At 45.1% G+C, this 18749-nt stretch overlaps 1 protein-coding gene across 4 annotated transcripts in view; it reads right to left on the reverse strand.

The window, feature by feature from the left end:
• SLC4A8 (solute carrier family 4 member 8) overlaps positions 1-18749 on the reverse strand; it is a 536451-nt gene that overhangs the window by 302312 nt on the left and 215390 nt on the right. The gene's annotated exons all lie outside the window — the stretch shown is intronic.

Below are 18749 nucleotides of genomic sequence, written 5' to 3' on the forward strand. Positions count from 1 at the left end.
TTTTGATTTCTTCTCTTTTCGACGGTTGGCTCAATCTTTGATCTTGAGTATCTTAAACTATTGCAATACTTGGGATTCTTTAAGAAAACCATCAAACGACTGAGAATAGTTCAGAATGCTGCAGTCTGTCTCATCTACAGTCTCAAGAAATCAAATCATGTAAGCCTGTATTACAAAAAAACTACACTGGCTGCCCGTGGAAGCAAAGGTTATTTTTAAGTTTGCTTGCCTTTGCTTCAAAACTATAACAGGTTTATCCCCAATCTATCTATCCCATCATTTCGAATTTCCAGGCACAACTTGTACCCTACTTGTTTGCCTTTCCATCCTTGAAGGGCTGTATCTATAAGAGATTCCTTGATAGAACACTATCATTCCAAGCAGGCAAATGGAATAAATGTTTAACCAATTTTATCTCGAATGCACTCTCTTACCAAACTTTTAGGAAGTCAATCAAAACTTAGCTCTTTGATAAATTTCTCTGACTTCTGCCTTGATGTACTTCTAAAACACTTCCAGGAAAAATTTGATTAATCTTACCATGCTAATGCAATTTTGAAAGATTTTTGTACTATCGCTGTCTGTATACAGTCTCTTCCTCTTTAAACTGCTCTGAACTAGAGAGTTGCACGGGGACAGAAATCCCACCCGTCCCCGCCAAAGTCCCACCCATCCCCACCCGTCCCGGTGAGGACTCCCACCCGTCCCCACCAGGAATCCCTCCATCTCCAACCGTCCCCGCGAGGAATCCCCTCCGTCCCCGTCTGTCCCCGCAAGTAATCCCCTACGTCCCTGCCCGTCCCTATAAACTCCATCATTTTTTATTCAAGAGACCACAACAGAAACAGGCAAATGTCCGATAATACAGAACAAAATTGCAAAGACGTGCTGGCAGTACGGAGGCAGAACATGCCGCAACATAAGAACAAGATAAACCACTAAACACAGGACAATCCAATTAAAAAAAAACAGCCCGCCTCTTCTGTAAGCCTCAGGAATTTTTGAAAAAACAGACCCAACCCACCCCAAGGATGTCCCACAAATGAAATAGCACACATACCAACCAACGCAGAGCAGTCAACCAGACATGCAAACCCCTCTCATACTCTCCATTCATACCAACCCCCCCTCCCCATCCACCCCACGCCGGAGAACCAGAGGTAGCTGCAGGAACACCAGGTAAGCCAGTACCTCAGGGTTGGAGGAACGTTTAGAATAGCAAAGTTCGAAACGCGCCAACTCAATCATCTGATTCAGCCAGCTGTCCAAGGGTATAGACCCCGCTTGCACCCAATATTGTAAGATTGTACGTTTGACCGTCAGCAAAGTCAGGTAAATAAAGCGCCACTGCAGCACCGTAAAACCCTGCTCCTCCAAGAGAGACTGGTCACCAAGGAGCAATGTCTTGTAATCCCACTCAACTGGTCACTGCAAGACCAGCTGCAGCTGTGCAAAAGAAAAATTCCAGATAGATAGGTCATGACACTCCAAAAAGGAGTGTAAAATCGTTCCCGGGGCCCCGGAGCACCTGGTACACAGCGGGTCTTCCCACAATCCCATGCCCGCCCCTCGCTCTCTAGTTATGTAAGCTCTGTGGAGGATTTTAAATTGAGTTTCCTGCCAAGCCACCGACTTCACAAAATCATGCAAAGTGTGAAAAAGATCGAGAAAGGTATCATGGGTATACTGAACGGCAAGATCACGGTTCCACCGCTCTCTAAGAGCAGATAAGTGGCCCTGGGAGGCTACGGAACGAATCACTCTATACCAGACCGACAAGGAGCTCTGAGAAGCTGGGATAGTAAGTAGGTACTCATCAAGAGGGCCACACAGCCAATCTGCTCCAAACTGTTGATGCTGAGTCTGAAAATAGTGCCGGGCCTGTAAATAGGCAAAAAATTGCTGGTTAGGGATGCCCCATCAGTCCCGAATGGAGGCAAATGGAACAAAAACACCCATGACGGCCTCAATCAGATGAGAGAGGTTGGAAGCCCCCCTAGATGCCCATATAGTGAATGGAGAACGGCCGAGACCCGGGGTGAAACCAGGGTTACCCTGAAGTTGCAAGAATGGTGATGCTGTCGGGGACCGGTCCTGCAGCCTACTCCAACACCTCCAGGCCAAATGAAAAGGGCGCAAGAACCGCAACCTGGAGAGCAATGCTCCTCCCCCTCTCCTACCCAGTGACACATGGAGAAGGTTGATGAAAGTGTAAGGTGCGCACCACCCAGTCAGCCATCCAGAAGGAGAAAAACGAGCAACTCCAGTCACCCCTTCGTGGACAAAACGCAGAAGAGCCGCCACATTGTACACACGTATATCCGGGTGGCCCAAGCCCCCTTCCCGTTTAGAGAGAGTCAACTTCACATAAGCGATCCTGACCACTCTATGGCGCCATAAAAATGAGGTAAAAATGGACCGAAGCCTCCCAACATCTCGGTGCAGCACCCAAAAGGCACCGTTTGTAGAGGGTACAGCAATTTGGGTAGGAGAATCATTTTAACCAGAGCCGCCCTCCCCAACAGGGTCAGCGGAAGATCCCACCAGGCAGAACACAAGGTCTGAATTGTATCAATAGCTGCTAACACGTTACTTTGGTACATAACCCGAGGGTCAGTATGAAGATAAATACCAAGATATCGCATCGGCTTCCGCACAGGCAGAATCTGCAAAGTGGCATGCCAGGGTTCTGGACCCAGGCCTAACAAAGGGAGGAGCTCAGACTTAGCACAGTTTACTTGGAGACCCGACAAGACACCAAACTCCGCTACCAAACGCAACGCCACCGGCAAATGAAGGGGGGCCTGATCCAAAAAGAGTAAGATATCATCCGCAAACAACATGATATGGCACTCTACGCTCCCAATCTGGATACCCCGCAACTGAGGACTATTACGGATCTTAATGGCGAGCGGTTCAAGAGCTAGGACGAAAAGAAGTGGAGAAAGGGGGCACCCCTGACGCGTGCCCCTACAGAGCGGAAAGGAAGAGGAAAGGCCTCCATTAATGATAAGTCTTGCCTGCGGTAAGGTATATAAGCCCTGAATCCACATAAGAAAGTTCCCCGTCAAGCCATACTCCTGTAGCACCCAAAAAAGATACTGCCACGAAATACTGTCAAAGGCTTTCTCCATGTCCAACCCAACGATCGCAGAGGGTTCGTGGAGCGCCGTCAATGCTTTAAGGAGATTCATAGAAGCATACCGTTGGGGGACAAAACCAACCTGATCTTCCGCGATGAGCTGGGGCAAGACCAAATTCAGTCGGGCTGCCAGGATAGAAGCCAACAATTTAACATCTTGGTTCAACAACGAAATCGGTCGATAGGATCCTACCTGCGTAAGGTCCTTTCCGGGTTTAGGGAGCAGGGTGATATGGGCTAAGTTGTTCCGGAGACCAGATGCAGACGTGGAAAGAAAGTTAAAGAAATTCCCCAAGGGCTGCGCAAGAAGATCAGGCAAAAGTTTGTAATATTCCGGACCGAAGCCATCAGGTCCCAGAGACTTGGTAAGCTTCAGCTTTCGGATCCCCAAACGAACTTCCTCTAGGGAGATAGGAGCACTCAGTTGTTCAGCCTTGTCAGCGGAAATCCGTGGAAGACGAATATCCCGGAAAAAATGCTCGCGATCCTCCTCCGTAAAATCCCGTCGTGCATAGAGAGCGCTATAAAAAGCCACGAACTGTTCCCGGATTTGGGCTTCCTGAGTAAAACTATCCCCTCTAGCATTTTTTATCTGTCGAATAAGTTGTTTTTTCCGGTAAGGCCGAACTAGATTCGCAAGAAGATTGCCCGCCTTGCCACCCCACTGATAAAGCCGAAACTTCTGATAATAGATATCCTGGCGAGCACGATAGTCCAAGATCTCATTGATCTGACGGCGTAAAGATTTAATCTGTTGTCCGTCCGACTCCGTCAAGGACGTCTGGTGACGTTTGCGAAACACTGCTAAGCGGTCTGCAAGAGCAAGAAATTTCTCCCCCTGCTGTTTTCTTTTAGTGGCCACATATTGAATAATATGGCCCCGCATCACCGCTTTAGAGGCATCCCAGAACACCTCAGAGTCCACGTCAGGGGTGTAGTTATGCGCTGTGTACTCCAGCCAAAGAGCCCGCAAATAGATCCCGAAATCCTGGTCTGAGTACAAAGCAGCGGGGAACCGCCAAGTTCTATCCCCCTTCATGCCAGTGATCCCTAAAGTAAGCACCACCGCCGAATGATCAGAAAAGGAGACATCTTCAACAATAATCTTGTCCACGCAGGAAAAAAAAGTAGTTGACACCAGAATATAGTCCAGACGGGAATACATAGAATGAGGGTTAGAATAAAATGTATATTCCCTATCAAACGGATGAAGAGTTCTCCAGGCGTCCACTACCGCCAGCTGATCACATAAAAAATTCACCCCCATGCGAGCAAAATTTCGAGGCCTCGGCTTGGCAGGAGAGCAGTCCAAGGTTGAGTCCGCAGCAATATTAAAATCCCCCCCTCCCCCACAATCAATTGATAAGTGGGATATTGAGCTAGGATTCCCAGTAACCCAGAGAAAAAACTATGACTATAAACGTTTGGGGCATAAAGGTTGCAGAAAAGGAGTTGAGAACCCCAGACCTCCCCCAACACAAAAATGTATTGGCCGTCCCTATCTGGAATAGTCTTGTGAATGTGGAACGGTAAGTGTTTGTGCACTAAAATGGCCACCCCTCTTTGTCTTCCATTATAAGCGGAATAACTCACATCTCCCACCCATTCTCTACACAGCTTCTCATGCTCAGAACTCGTCAAATGGGTTTCCTGCAGAAAGGCTACGTCAACGTGGTGTTGCCGAAGCCAAGTGAGAATTTTCTTGCATTTAATTGGAGAGTGTATACCATCTACATTCAGAGTAACGACAATTAAATTAACCATAGCTGCTAAGCAGAAAAAGCCACCACAGCAATCTGTTGACAAATAAAGAAAAACAAGCCAGAGACCGGACCTCCCAGCTAAGCCCGGCTCCAGGGAAGAACAGGAGCCCTGCAGACCCTCCGGTCCCCCAGTCAGCACTACCCTCTGCCCCTCCACCGACTCACACTCCCCCCCACAAACATCCACAGCCATACCACATCCCGCCCCGCCTACCACCGCACTCCCCGCTCCTGGAAAGTCCTCCCCTAACTTTCCAATACCCCAAACCCAAGAAAAACTGCCTGCACTCAACCATCCCTCCCCTCTCCCGAACCCTGAGCCAATATCAATCAGAAAGAAAAATCCCGCTAAACTAACACAGACTCCCAACCAAATCCCGAAACATCCCAGACTGTACCCACACTAATAGCCGAACAATCCCCTGCCCACCAAATCATACCCAGCAAAGCAAAAAAAAAAAAACTCCCTGCAGACCCCCATGAGCCAGAAACCCCCACCTCCCAAAAGAAAATAAAGGAGGGTAATCCCCTCAGGCCCAAGAAGAAATGACCAGTAGTCCAAATAAAAGCGGCCAAGCAGGTGGAAAGCCATTCAAGTAGATGAGAAAAATACAAAACAAAAGGGGAGCAGGGCACAATTATACCACAGTACTAACTCCCGGAAGCCCACTAAATCCAGATAACAGCAACCCCATCAAGTCCAAACAACCCATCCCGGACCCAGACCACCCCCCGAACCCACCTCAAAGTCCATCAAAGGAAAGTAAGAATTCGAGAGAGACAGTAAACAGAACCCCAGGATGGGGATGAAACCAGAAGAGAGAGGGAGACACAAAACTAAAAAGAGCAACAAGTCCACAGAGCCCCGCTTATTGCCCTGCCGATAACAAAAGCCAATGAGGCGGCAACGAGCAGAAGCAGGCCCACAGAGATATCACACATCGCCAAGACTCCTCCATGCAAGGAGAGTAACACGCAGGCAGGCAGCAAGTGCAGGACAGAAAGAAATAGAAAGAACAATAGACGGGACCTCGAAGCCATGTCCTCTCGGTCCAGGGTCCAGAGATTACCAGCTCACTCCCCCGAAGGGAGGCAGCGGTTCACGCCCGGATCCCGTGGGGCCCCAGAAAGCAAGAGGTAGGAGGAGGAGGGAAGAAGCTAGGGCGGAAAAATAAGAAACACAAAATGTCCAGGTCGTCGAGTCTGCAGCAGGGGATCATCCTCATGGAGTGCATAGCAAAGTCCAGCCCCCGGTACAGTGCAAGTGGTCAGTGTCAGGGTTCACAGGGACCACGAAGGTAAGATATTCAGTCTGGCAAGCCCTCTAGGAAGGATCGAATCTCCGCCGGGGTGGTGAAATAGTGCGTTTTGTTGGCATGGTGGACTCTCAGTTTTGCCGGATATTGCAAAGCAAAACGCAGCTGTTTCTGATGGAGCTGTGTGCAATACGGAGCCATAGCGCGGCGCTGCTCTGAAACTCGAGGAGAGTAATCCTGGAACAGGAGAAGCTGCTGGCCCTCATACAAGACATTGCCTTTCGCCTTGTAATGAAGCATAAGCTGAGTCTTGTCAGCAAAATTGAGAATGCGGGCAATGACTGGCCGCGGCTTCCGCTCTCCTTCCCGGTAAGCTCCAATCCGATGCACTCTCTCGATCAATAGGGGCGAACCTCAGTTATCCATCCCCAGCTCCTTGGGTAGCCACGTGGAGACCAAGGCGTGCAATTCCGTACCCGAAATTGATTCTGGAAGACCGATAAGCCGGATATTATTTCTACGGCTCCGGTTCTCAATGTCCTCAGCCCGGTCCTCCAGTTTGCGACATTTATCCTCCAGGGCCCGGGCTCCCGCCTCTAGAGCCGCCGTGCTGTCGTCTTGCCCTTTCCCTTTCCTTCACGTGTTGCAGACGAGTGGTCTGCCGTTCTACTGTGTCTTTAAGGCCGTCGACCGTGGATTGCAATCGGGTGAGTTTATCATCCAAAAACGTTGTGAGATGTTTTTTCAGCTCTTCGATTGCGTCGGCTTGCAGCATGATGTTTGAGGTAGGCTGCATGCGGTCAGGTGGAGTGTGCTCCGCCATCTTAGCCGGTGTAGCAGGGCCTCGCAAAACTTTAGCAGACTTCTGGACTCTGGCTGGCATACCGGAAAACCCCAGCCAGAAAGGGTAAGGACGAGCAACCAGTGACTTGCCCCACTCAATGGAAGAAGGAAACAGGCTGAAAAGGCAGACGTGTAGCGAGATATAGCAAAAAATCAGCCCAGAGTTCGGGAGAGGTACTCAGACACGTGATGAGTGCATCACGTGACCCCCATTTCATTTAATTATGCTACTGAATTAAAGGCTCTGGTAGAAACCCATTTATTTTTTTTTTCCATTATTTTTTATTTTCAAATTTTACATAAAGTGTACAAAATATTAAAATACAATTGATAAATACATAGTATCACTTTTATATCTAATACATTATATATCTAAATTTAATTTTCCCCCTCACCCTCCCCCCACCCTTTTATTACTTTAATATAATATTTTTAATTTTCAAATTTTACAGAAAGTGTACAACATGTTAGAATACAATTGATGAATATTCAATAACATTTTTATATCTAATACATTATGTTCTAAATAAATTTTATCCCCTCTCCCTCCCCCCACCCTTCTATTATTTTTCAATCATACATTACATATTGTATAATATATTATAACATATTATGTAGAAATTATATTCCTTACCCCCCCTCTATGTGTGTCATAAAAAAAAAAAAATCCTTAAAAGAAGAAAAGAAGAAAAATCCTATTATTTATTCATTACAGTATTTTGTCAATGGCCCCCATATTTTTATAAATTTAGTATATGTCCCCCTTTGTATTGCTATTGTTCTTTCCATTTTAAATATATGACATATTGTATTCCACCAAAATGTATAATTTAGGTTGTTATAATTCTTCCAGTTGTTGGTTATATGCTGAATGGCAACCCCTGTCATAATTAATAAAAGCTTGTTATTTTCTGGTGAAATTTGACTTTTTTTTCTCATCATCATTCCAAATAATATTGTATCATATGATATTGCAATATGATTTTCCATCAATTTATTAATTTGTGGCCAAATTGAATTCCAAAAAGTTTTAATATAGGGACAATGATACAATAAATGATCTAATGTCCCTGGTTCTAGATTACAGTGCCAGCATTTATTGGACTTAGAACTGTCTAATTTTTGCAAACGTGTAGGGGTCCAAAAAGCTCTATGTAATAAAAAGAACCAAGTTTGTCTCATAGATGCTGACACTGTACATCTCATTCTCCAAGACCAAATTAGTGGCCATTGAGATGCATTAATTTGATGCTTAATCTCAATGCTCCAAATATCTCTTAGACCATTTTTTGGTTTTTTATTTAAATATCCAGATATTAATTTATACCACAATGCGGCTTGATGTCCTAGGAAGTCTGCTTGAAAACATAAGAACTTTAAACTATATTGATTATTTAATGTTTTCCACTCAGGGAACCCAACCTGAATGGCCTGCTTCAACTGCAACCATTTAAAACTTTGTGTTTTATTAAGACCAAATCTATGTTGCAATTGTGAAAAATCCAGCAGTTTACCTTCTGAAATAACATCGTCTATAGATCTAATGCCTGCAATAATCCAGTTCTTCCAAAGGATTTGAGCTCCGCCAATTTTGATCTTGGAGTTTATCCATATAGATTGATTAGTTGATTTGTTTATTGGGATAGGTGTTAATTTATCAATAAATCTCAACGTTTTCCAAGTATCTATTAATATTTTATTTTCTCTGTATCTTCTAGGTATGTTAATACTTGGTAGATGAACTAAATTTAGGGGAAACATAAGGCGCCATTCTAAATATAACCAATCCGGTGCATTATCCATAAGTTCTGGGAGGATCCAATACATACCCTGACGTAGAATATAGGCTTGATGGTACCTATAGAAATTTGGAAAATTTACCCCTCCCTCCTTAATTGATTTTTGCAAAGTTACTAAAGCTATTCTAGGTGTTTTACCAAGCCAAAGAAATTTTGTTAAAATGCTATTGAGCTTTTTATAAAAGGACCCCTGAAAATAAATAGGTATCATACTCATTTGGTAGCAAACTACAGGTAACATCATCATTTTAATAGTTTGAACTCTTCCCCACCAAGAAATATGTAATGGGTTCCATTGTTCACATAACTCCGTAACTTTTTTTAATACATATTTTTCATTCTCTTTTACAGTATCTTCAATTGTATTTTTAACTTGAATGCCAAGATATTTAAATCCTTCTTCTTTCCATATGAATGGAAAAGTATCAAATAATCCTTTTACACAATGAACATTCAAGGGTATAATTTCAGATTTATTCCAATTAATTTTATAACCTGAAAATTTACCAAACTTATCAATTAATTCCAATAAAGAAGTTAAGGTTGACTCTGGATTTCTCAAATAAAGTAAAATATCGTCAGCATAAGCCGAAATTTTATATTCCATATCTGAATATGGAATACCTTGTATCTCCCTCTTTTGCTGTATTGCTAACAATAAGGGTTCTAATACAACATCAAATAACAAAGGAGATAAAGGACAACCTTGTCTAACTCCCCTCTGCAATTGAAAACCATCAGATATCTTATTATTAATATTTAGTCTTGCAATCGGGAAGCTATACAATGTTTTTACCATTTGTATAAATCCAGAACCTATACCAAACCATTCTAAAGCCTGATACATAAAATTCCATTCTACCCTACCAAATGCTTTTTCAGCATCTAATGAAACTGTAAAAGCCGGTTCATCCATTTTTTTTGATAAGTTTAACATGTGAAATAATAGTCTAGAGTTATTAGAGGAATGTCTTTTAGCAACGAAACCCGTTTGATGCATATCTATAATATGTGGGAGAGCCTTGGCTAATCTCAAAGCCAAAATTTTCGCCAAAATTTTATTATCAACATTTATCAAAGATATAGGCCTGTAGTTTGAAACCAAAGTAGGATCTTTATTTGGCTTAGGCAAAACAATTATTATTGATTCAGCCATAGTACCTTTAATATTACCTTTTATAAGTTGTGTCTGATATAAATTTAGTAAATGTGGGGAAAGGATATTTTGAAATGTTTTATAAAATTCTACTGTATAACCATCACCACCTGGAGCGGATCCAACTCTAAGAGATCTCAATGCTGTTTCTAATTCTTTTAATGATATAGGTTCATCTAAACTCCGTTTTATATGATCAGGAACCTTAGGTCCATTAATTAAATCTAAAAAAATTTTTCCATCTTTTTGTCTCTCCATATAAGGCTCGGAAGAGTACAGGTCTTTATAAAATTTTAAAAATTGTTTTAATATTATATTTGTTTGATTTGTTATTATACCATTTTCGTCTTTTATTCCATTAATATTAGTTCTTCTTTTTTTTGCTTTAAGATAATTTGCCAATAATCTCCCCGCCTTATTAGAATTTCCATAATACACTGTTTGCTTGGAAAACAAATCTCTTCTTATCATTTTTGAAGTTAATTCATTATATTTACCTTTTGCTTTCAAAAGAGCTTGCAAAATTTCATATTCCCATTTACTTACCAATTTAGCTTCTAATATTTTTATTTCTTTTTCTAATTCTATATATTGTATTTTAATCTGTTTCCTAATAAAAGCTGAATATGATATAATATTACCTCTCATAGTTGCTTTAAATGCATCCCATACATTCTCTATAAATGTATCCTCCACTAAATTTATTTGAAAGAAATCGTTAATTTGTGTTTTGAAATTTTCCAAAAATTTATCATCCACAAGCAATGCATTATCAAATCTCCAAAGAGGTCTAACATTCTCTAATTGATCTAATTGTAATTCTATCCATACTCCCGCATGATCCGAAATTATAATAGGATCTATGGAAGCTTTAATCACCTGTTGCACTTTATTTGTTGAAACAAAAATATAATCTATTCTTGAAAATGATTTATGTACCTGTGAACAAAATGAAAATTCCTGATCATTAAAATGAAGAATACGCCATATATCTTTCAAATCACATGACTGAACCAAATTATCTAAACCTAAAGATTTTATATTTTTACCTGGTTTTTTATCTAATAGTGGATCCATTACAGCATTAAAATCTCCAGCCACCACTAAATTAGAAGCAGCCAGTGGTAATAACATATTCTGTAAATTTTTAAAAAATTCTGATTGATTCGAATTAGGGGCATATATATTAAACAACATCAGGGCATCATTTCCCATACCTATATCAATATGTATCCATCTTCCATGTGGATCTGAATTTTTTACCTTAATCTTGGCCATACATTTTTTATTTATAAGAATTGCTACCCCTGCTTTTTTACCCTCTGCTGGAGCAAAAAAACATTCCTTTACCCACCCACCCGATAGTTTCTGTGATTCCTTTATACTAAGATTTATACCCATTTAAAAATAAGCAAAAAGACTTTATTAATTTGGAAATATTAATTGGGAAGAATATATACTTTGTAAACGGGTTTCTACCAGAGCCTCTAATGTTTATAAATTTTTATCAACACAAATGATATACTGCTTTATCCTGAAGCAAAAAAAAAAAAAAAAAATTTTCCTACTTTTGTTGCCTGGTTTCTGCTTTCCTCATGTTCTCATTCAATTCCTTCCATCCACTGTCTCTCTTCTCTCTGCGTCTTCCATTTGCTCTGTTACTGTGCCTCTCCCTTTCTCCCCCCTTCCAAATTGGTCTGGCACCCATCTTCTTCCCTCCGCTCCCCCCATAGTCTGGCATCTCTGTCTTCTTCCCTGCCAGCGTCTTCTCCCCACTCTCTCTTCCCCATTTCCTTTCAGCGTCCTTCTCCCCCCATCTTCCCCATGTCCTGTCAGCATCTTTCTCCCCCCTCTGTCTTCCCCATGTCCTTTCAGCGTCCTTCTCCACCCCTTTGTCTTCCCAATGTCCTTTCAGCGTCCTTCTCCCCCCCCCATCTTCCCATGCCCTCTCAGCGTCCTTCTCCACCCCTTTGTCTTCCCCATGTCCTTTCAGGGTCCTTCTCCCCCCGATGTCTTCCCCATGTCCTTTCAGCGTCCTTCTCCACCCCTTTGTCTTCCCAATGTCCTTTCAGCGTCCTTCTCCCCCCCCCCATCTTCCCATGCCCTCTCAGCGTCCTTCTCCACCCCTTTGTCTTCCCCATGTCCTTTCAGCGTCCTTCTCCCCCTCCCGTCCTCCCCATGTCCTTTCAGCGTCCTTCTCCACCCCTTTGTCTTCCCCAGTGCTTTCAGCATCCTTCTCCCCCCTCAGTTTTACCCATTTCCCTTAAGTGTCTTCTCTTCTCCACTCTACCTTTCCTCCCTTTCTCCCTCCCTTTGCTTAAGCCCTCCCTCCGACATCAGCGCTGACATCGGGGAAGACTTCCGATTGGCTATGTGTGCTGCAGCAGGGCAGGCAGAAAATGGAAGACGAGGCCTCGCAGCAGGGCAGGTAGGAAAGGCATTGAACCCTGCGGGATCCCCGAGAGCACGAGGGGCGTCCCCACGGGATCCCCGCGACACTAGGGGGCGTCCTCACAGGATCCCCATGACCCGAAAGGGGAACCCACGGGATCCCCGCGGTTCCTGCGAGATTCCCGTCGTCCCCGTTCCCGTGCAGCTCTCTACTCTGAACTGTTTGTGGTATTGCGGTATATAAAAATAAAGTTGTTATTATTATTATTATGCACTGTTCCCTCAAAGCTGTGCGGGAGTCCTCCACCTACAAGTCCTAGCTGTGGAGGGGGTACTGTTTCATGATCACATATTCAATAGTGAGGGACAGGCAAGCTATGCATGGCTCCAGGTAATCTGCCTGTCTTTAGTGATTGAAAAATCAACCGAAGTACCCCACCACCATCAAACACACACACACAGCAATGCAGTTGAAGGACTCCCATTCAGCTTAGAGGGAACAGTATACATGTGTAACTGTTACAGCATTTATATATTACTAGCTGATGCCCCGGCGTTGCACGGGTATTTAATTATAGCAATAACACTGTAAATGGATTCAAATAAAGATACTTTATAGTGGTGAATGAAAGTATTTTTTTACAGCTTAATAAAAAGTACAATATACAAATTATAATGTGAAATATTTGACAAAATGAATACAATACAACTAACGCAAAACGTGATTATAAACAACAATTTTAGTTTCACCTCCTGGAGCAAGAACATATAAATTCTTGGGTGAACCCACCCTTGAGCAAGCAACATAGAGTTGTGGGCCGCGAGACCCCCAGAACATATCACCCCAGGTAGTGAGGGATGTGCATACCAAGTTTCGTTCAAATCGGTCAAGCCGTTTTTGAATTACTGTGAGAATGGCAGCGTTTTACATATTTTCCATTGACATGAATGGGTGAAATCTGATTTTCTGTTTGTAGCTCTGCCCACGTGTGCAGGTGGGCCGCGAGATCCCCAGAACATATCACCCCAGGTAGTGAGGGATCTGCATACCAAGTTTCGTTCAAATCGGTCAAGCCGTTTTTGAATTACAGTGAGAATGGCAGCTTTTTACATTTTTTCCATTGACATGAATGGGTGAAATCTGATTTTCTGTTTGTAGCTCCGCCCACGTGTGCAGGTGGGACGCGAGACCCCCAGAACATATCACCCCAGGTAGTGAGGGATCTGCATACCAAGTTTTGTTCAAATCGGTCAAGCCGTTTTTGAATTACTGTGAGAATGGCAGCGTTTTACATATTTTCCATTGACATGAATGGGTGAAATCTGATTTTCTGTTTGTAGCTCTGCCCACGTGTGCAGGTGGGCCGCGAGATCCCCAGAACATATCACCCCAGGTAGTGAGGGATCTGCATACCAAGTTTCGTTCAAATCGGTCAAGCCGTTTTTGAATTACAGTGAGAATGGCAGCTTTTTACATTTTTTCCATTGACATGAATGGGTGAAATCTGATTTTCTGTTTGTAGCTCCGCCCACGTGTGCAGGTGGGACGCGAGACCCCCAGAACATATCACCCCAGGTAGTGAGGGATCTGCATACCAAGTTTTGTTCAAATCGGTCAAGCCGTTTTTGAATTACAGTGAGAATGGCAGCTTTTTACATTTTTTCCATTGACATGAATGGGTGAAATTTGATTTTGTTTGTAGCTCCGCCCATGTGTGCAGGTGGGCTGCGAGACCCCCAGAACATATCACCCCAGGTAGTGAGGGATCTGCATACCAAGTTTCGTTCAAATCGGTCAAGCCGTTTTTGAATTACTGTGAGAATGGCAGCTTTTTACATTTTTTCCATTGACATGAATGGGTGAAATCTGATGTTCTGTTTGTAGCTCTGCCCACGTGTGCAGGTGGGCCGCGAGACCCCCAGAACATATCACCCCAGGTAGTGAGGGATCTGCATACCAAGTTTCGTTCAAATCGGTCAAGTCGTTTTTGAATTACTGTGAGAATGGCAGCTTTTTACATTTTTTCCATTAACATGAATGGGTGAAATCTGATTTTATGTTTGTAGCTCCGCCCATGTGTGCAGGTGGGCAGCGAGACCCCCAGAACATATCACCCCAGGTAGTGAGGGATCTGCATACCAAGTTTCGTTCAAATCGGTCAAGCCGTTTTTGAATTACAGTGAGAATGGCAGCTATTTACATTTTTTCCATTAACATGAATGGGTGAAATCTGATTTTATGTTTGTAGCTCCGCCCACGTGTGCAGGTGGGCAGCGAGGCCCCCAGAACATATCACCCCAGGTAGTGAGGGATCTGCATACCAAGTTTCGTTCAAATCGGTCAAGCCGTTTTTGAATTACAGTGAGAATGGCAGCTATTTACATTTTTTCCATTGACATGAATGGGTGAAATCTGATTTTCTGTTTGTAGCTCTGCCCACGTGTGCAGGTGGGCCGCGAGACCCCCAGAACATATCACCCCAGGTAGTGAGGGATCTGCATACCAAGTTTCGTTCAAATCGGTCAAGCCGTTTTTGAATTACAGTGAGAATGGCAGCTTTTTACATTTTTTCCATTGACATGAATGGGTGAAATCTGATGTTCTGTTTGTAGCTCCGCCCACGTTTGCAGGTGGGCCGCGAGACCCCCAGAACATATCACCCCAGGTAGTGAGGGATCTGCATACCAAGTTTCGTTCAAATCGGTCAAGCCGGTTTTGAATTACTGTGAGAATGGCAGCTTTTTACATTTTTTCCATTGACATGAATGGGTGAAATCTGATTTTCTGTTTGTAGCTCCGCCCACGTGTGCAGGTGGGCCGCGAGACCCCCAGAACATATCATCCCAGGTAGTGAGGGATCTGCATTAGAGAGTTGCGCGGGGACAGAAATCCCACCCGTCCCCACCCGTCCCCGCCAAAGTCCCACCCGTCCCCACCCGTCCCCGTGAGGAATCCCACCCGTCCCCACCCATTCCCGTGAGGATTCCCTCCATCCCCACCCGTCCCCGCGAGGAATCCCCTCCGTCCCCACCCGTCCCCGCGAGGAATCCCCTCCGTCCCCGCCTGTCCCTATAAACTTCAGAAATAGTTATTTCATTTAATTATGCTACTGAATTAAAGGCTCTGGTAGAAACCCATTTACAAATAAGCAAAAAGACTTTATTAATTTGAAAATATTAATTGGGAAGAATACATACTTTGCAAATGGGTTTCTACCAGAGCCTCTAATGTTTATAAATTTTTATCAACACAACTAATATACTACTTTATCCTGAAGCAAAATAAAAAAAAAGAAATATAATTCTTTTCCTACCTTTGTTGCCTGGTTTCTGCTTTCCTCATGTTCTCATTCAATTCCTTCCATCCACTGTCTCTCTTCCTTCTGCATCTTCCATTTGCTCTGTTACTGTGCCTCTCCCTTTCTTCCCCCTTCCAAATTGGTCTGGCACCCATCTTCTTCTCTCCGCTCCCCCCATAGTCTGGCATCTGTCTTCTTCCCTGCCAGCGTCTTCTCCCTACTCTCTCTTCCCCATTTCCTTTCAGCGTCCTTCTCCCCCCATCTTCCCCATGTCCTGTCAGCGTCCTTCTCCCCCCTCTGTCTTCCCCATGTCCTTTCAGCGTCCTTCTCCACCCCTTTGTCTTCCCCATGTGCTTTCAGCATCCTTCTCCCCCCTCTGTCTTCCACAAGTGCTTTCAGAGTCCTCCCCCCCCGCCCTTCCCATGGCCTTTCAGCGTCCTTCTCCACCCCTTTGTATTCCCCATGTGCTTTCAGCGTCCTTCTCCCTCCTCTGTCTTCAAGTGCTTTCAGAGTCCTTCCCCCCCCCTCCCGTCTTCCCCATGGCCTTTCAGCGTCCTTCTCCCCACTCCTTCTCTACCGCCCCGGGTGCAGCACAGCTGGCCAGGTCCCCTTACTTTTTTGGCACTTCCCCGACCGACTGACAACAGCCCCGGTCCGACAAACCTCCCTGCCCTTAACTGCGAATCTAAATTACCTTATTACAGCTGCTGTAAGAAGATAATTTAGATTCGCGGCTACAGGGCAGGGAGGATTGTCGGACCGGGGCTGTTGTCGGTCGGTCGGGGAAGTGCCACAAAAGTAAGGGGACCTGGCCGGCTGTGCTGCAACCGGGGCGGGGTGTGGCGGGGCGGACCGCCCCCTCCCTTGGTAGCCACTCGAACCGCGAGGCTACTCTCCTCCTTACCTGCACTGCCTGCAGCACAGAGCCAAACGGAAGTCTTCCCGACGTCAGCGCTGACGTCGGAAGGAGGGAGGGCTTTGTTTAAGCCCTCCCTCCCCTCCGACGTCAGCGCTGACGTCGGGAAGACTTCCGTTCGGCTCTGTGATGCAAGCAGAGAAGGTAGGGAGAAGAGCCGCGCGACTGAGTACATCCAGCCCCGCAGGAACCCCGCGACCCTCGGAGGCGTCCCCACGGGATCCCCGCGACCCTAGGGGGCGTCCCCACGGGATCCCCGCGACCCTAGGGGCGTCCCCACGGGATCCCCGTGACCCAAAGGGGGAACCCGCGGGATGCCCGCGGGTCCCGCGGGATTCCCGTCGTCCCCGTTCCCATGCAGCTCTCTATTCTGCATACCAAGTTTCGTTCAAATCGGTCAAGCCGTTTTTGCGTGATCGCGGCACATACACACATACATACCTCCGATTTTATATACCGTATTTGCCGGCGTATAAGACAACTTTTCAGTACCTTAAAATCCTCCCCAAAGTCGGGGGTCGTCTTATACGCCGGGTACTGTTTAGAGAGCTGCACGGGGACGCCCCTAGGGTCGCGGGGATCCCGTGGGGACGCCCCCTAGGGTCGCGGGGATCCCATGGGGACGCCTCCGAGGGTCGCGGGGCTCCTGCTGGGCTGGATGCTCAGTCTTCTGGATGTACGCGGCTCTTCTTCTCCCTACCTTCTCTGCTTGCAGCACAGAGCCGAACGGAAGTCTTCCCGACGTCAGCGCTGACGTCGGAGGGGAGGGAGGGCTTAAACAAAGCTTAAACAAAGCCCTCCCTCCCTCCGACGTCAGCGCTGACGTCAGGAAGACTTCCGTTCGGCTCTGTGCTGCAGGCAGGGCAGATAAGGAGAAGGAGAGTAGCCTCGCGGTTCGAGTGGCTACCAAGAGAGAGGGGCGGCCGCCCCGCCCCGGTTGCAGCACAGCCGGCCAGGTTCCCTTACTTTTGTGGCACTTCCCTGACCGACCGATAACAGCCCGGGTCCGACAATCCTCCCTGCCCTGTAGCCGCGAATCTAAATTACCTTCTTACAGCAGCTGTAAGAAGGTAATTTAGATTCGCGGTTAAGGGCAGGGAGGTTTGTCGGACCCGGGCTGTTATCGGTCGGTCGGGGAAGTGCCACAAAAGTAAGGGGACCTGGCCGGCTGTGCTGCACCCGGGGCGGTAGAGAAGGTGTGCAGAAGAAGGGGTAGTCTTATACGGCGAGTATATAACAAAACTCTATATTTTAACTAAAAGTTGGGGGGTATATAGATTTGGATTTGGCCCACACCATATTCGGTTGTAGCTCAGGGTGAATTAATTCAGATGCACAAGGTATTTCTCCGACTCTGGAGTTTTCATACTTTAAGGGGCCAATGTTTAAAATCTAATACCGGAATTACAGGCAATTAGTGCTAGACTAGAATACACGTTAACATAGAATGTTCAGAGGGCTCAAGTGCAGGGAAACAACATGCATGCCACAGATGGCTGCAAATTGTATTTAAATGTACTCAAAAGGATGTTAATGAGGTCATTTGGTATTCCCTCCAAATGCTCAGAGAACAGCGCAGAAACAAATGCTGTCCTTAACACAGGAAACTTACAAGCAGCTAGGAGGTAGCTTTGAAGAGATGATTTCTTCAGAAATTTTCATTATAAGCTGCCGGTTTTGTGTTCTTATAGAAGAGGAACGGAACCCATGCAGCCTATTAACACCAATAGTGAGAAACAAACATGTGCGAGTCCAAGCAAAAGAGGACGTGCCAGCACACATCAATATCATTCTTCTGTGCTTAAATATGAGCTTCTCAAGTGAAAACAATTTAAAGACACAGAAGAAAGGCACTGAAGTATGCTTTCACTTCTGGTTCTGCCTGGTGCAATTGAAGGACTCTTGCAATGCTTAGAGGGAATAATGCTCATATGTCATTATTAGGGTTTCACGTTAGTTGCGATTAACGCCACAATCAACATGTTAATTATTAATTGTGATTTACAAATGCAATCACAATTAATAATTAATTCAGTGCTTCCCTCTTCTGCCTCCCTCCTGCTGCTATGCAGTCTGGCATCTCTCCTGGACCTGACTGGGTCTCTCTCTCAGGTCTGTCCCCCAACTCATAACCACATTCACAGTAAGTTTTCTAAATACAGGCAAGTGTTTGGCCCTGTAGTG

The sequence above is a fragment of the Geotrypetes seraphini genome, chromosome 3 (genome assembly GCF_902459505.1).
Source record: "Geotrypetes seraphini chromosome 3, aGeoSer1.1, whole genome shotgun sequence".
NCBI lineage: Eukaryota > Metazoa > Chordata > Amphibia > Gymnophiona > Dermophiidae > Geotrypetes > Geotrypetes seraphini.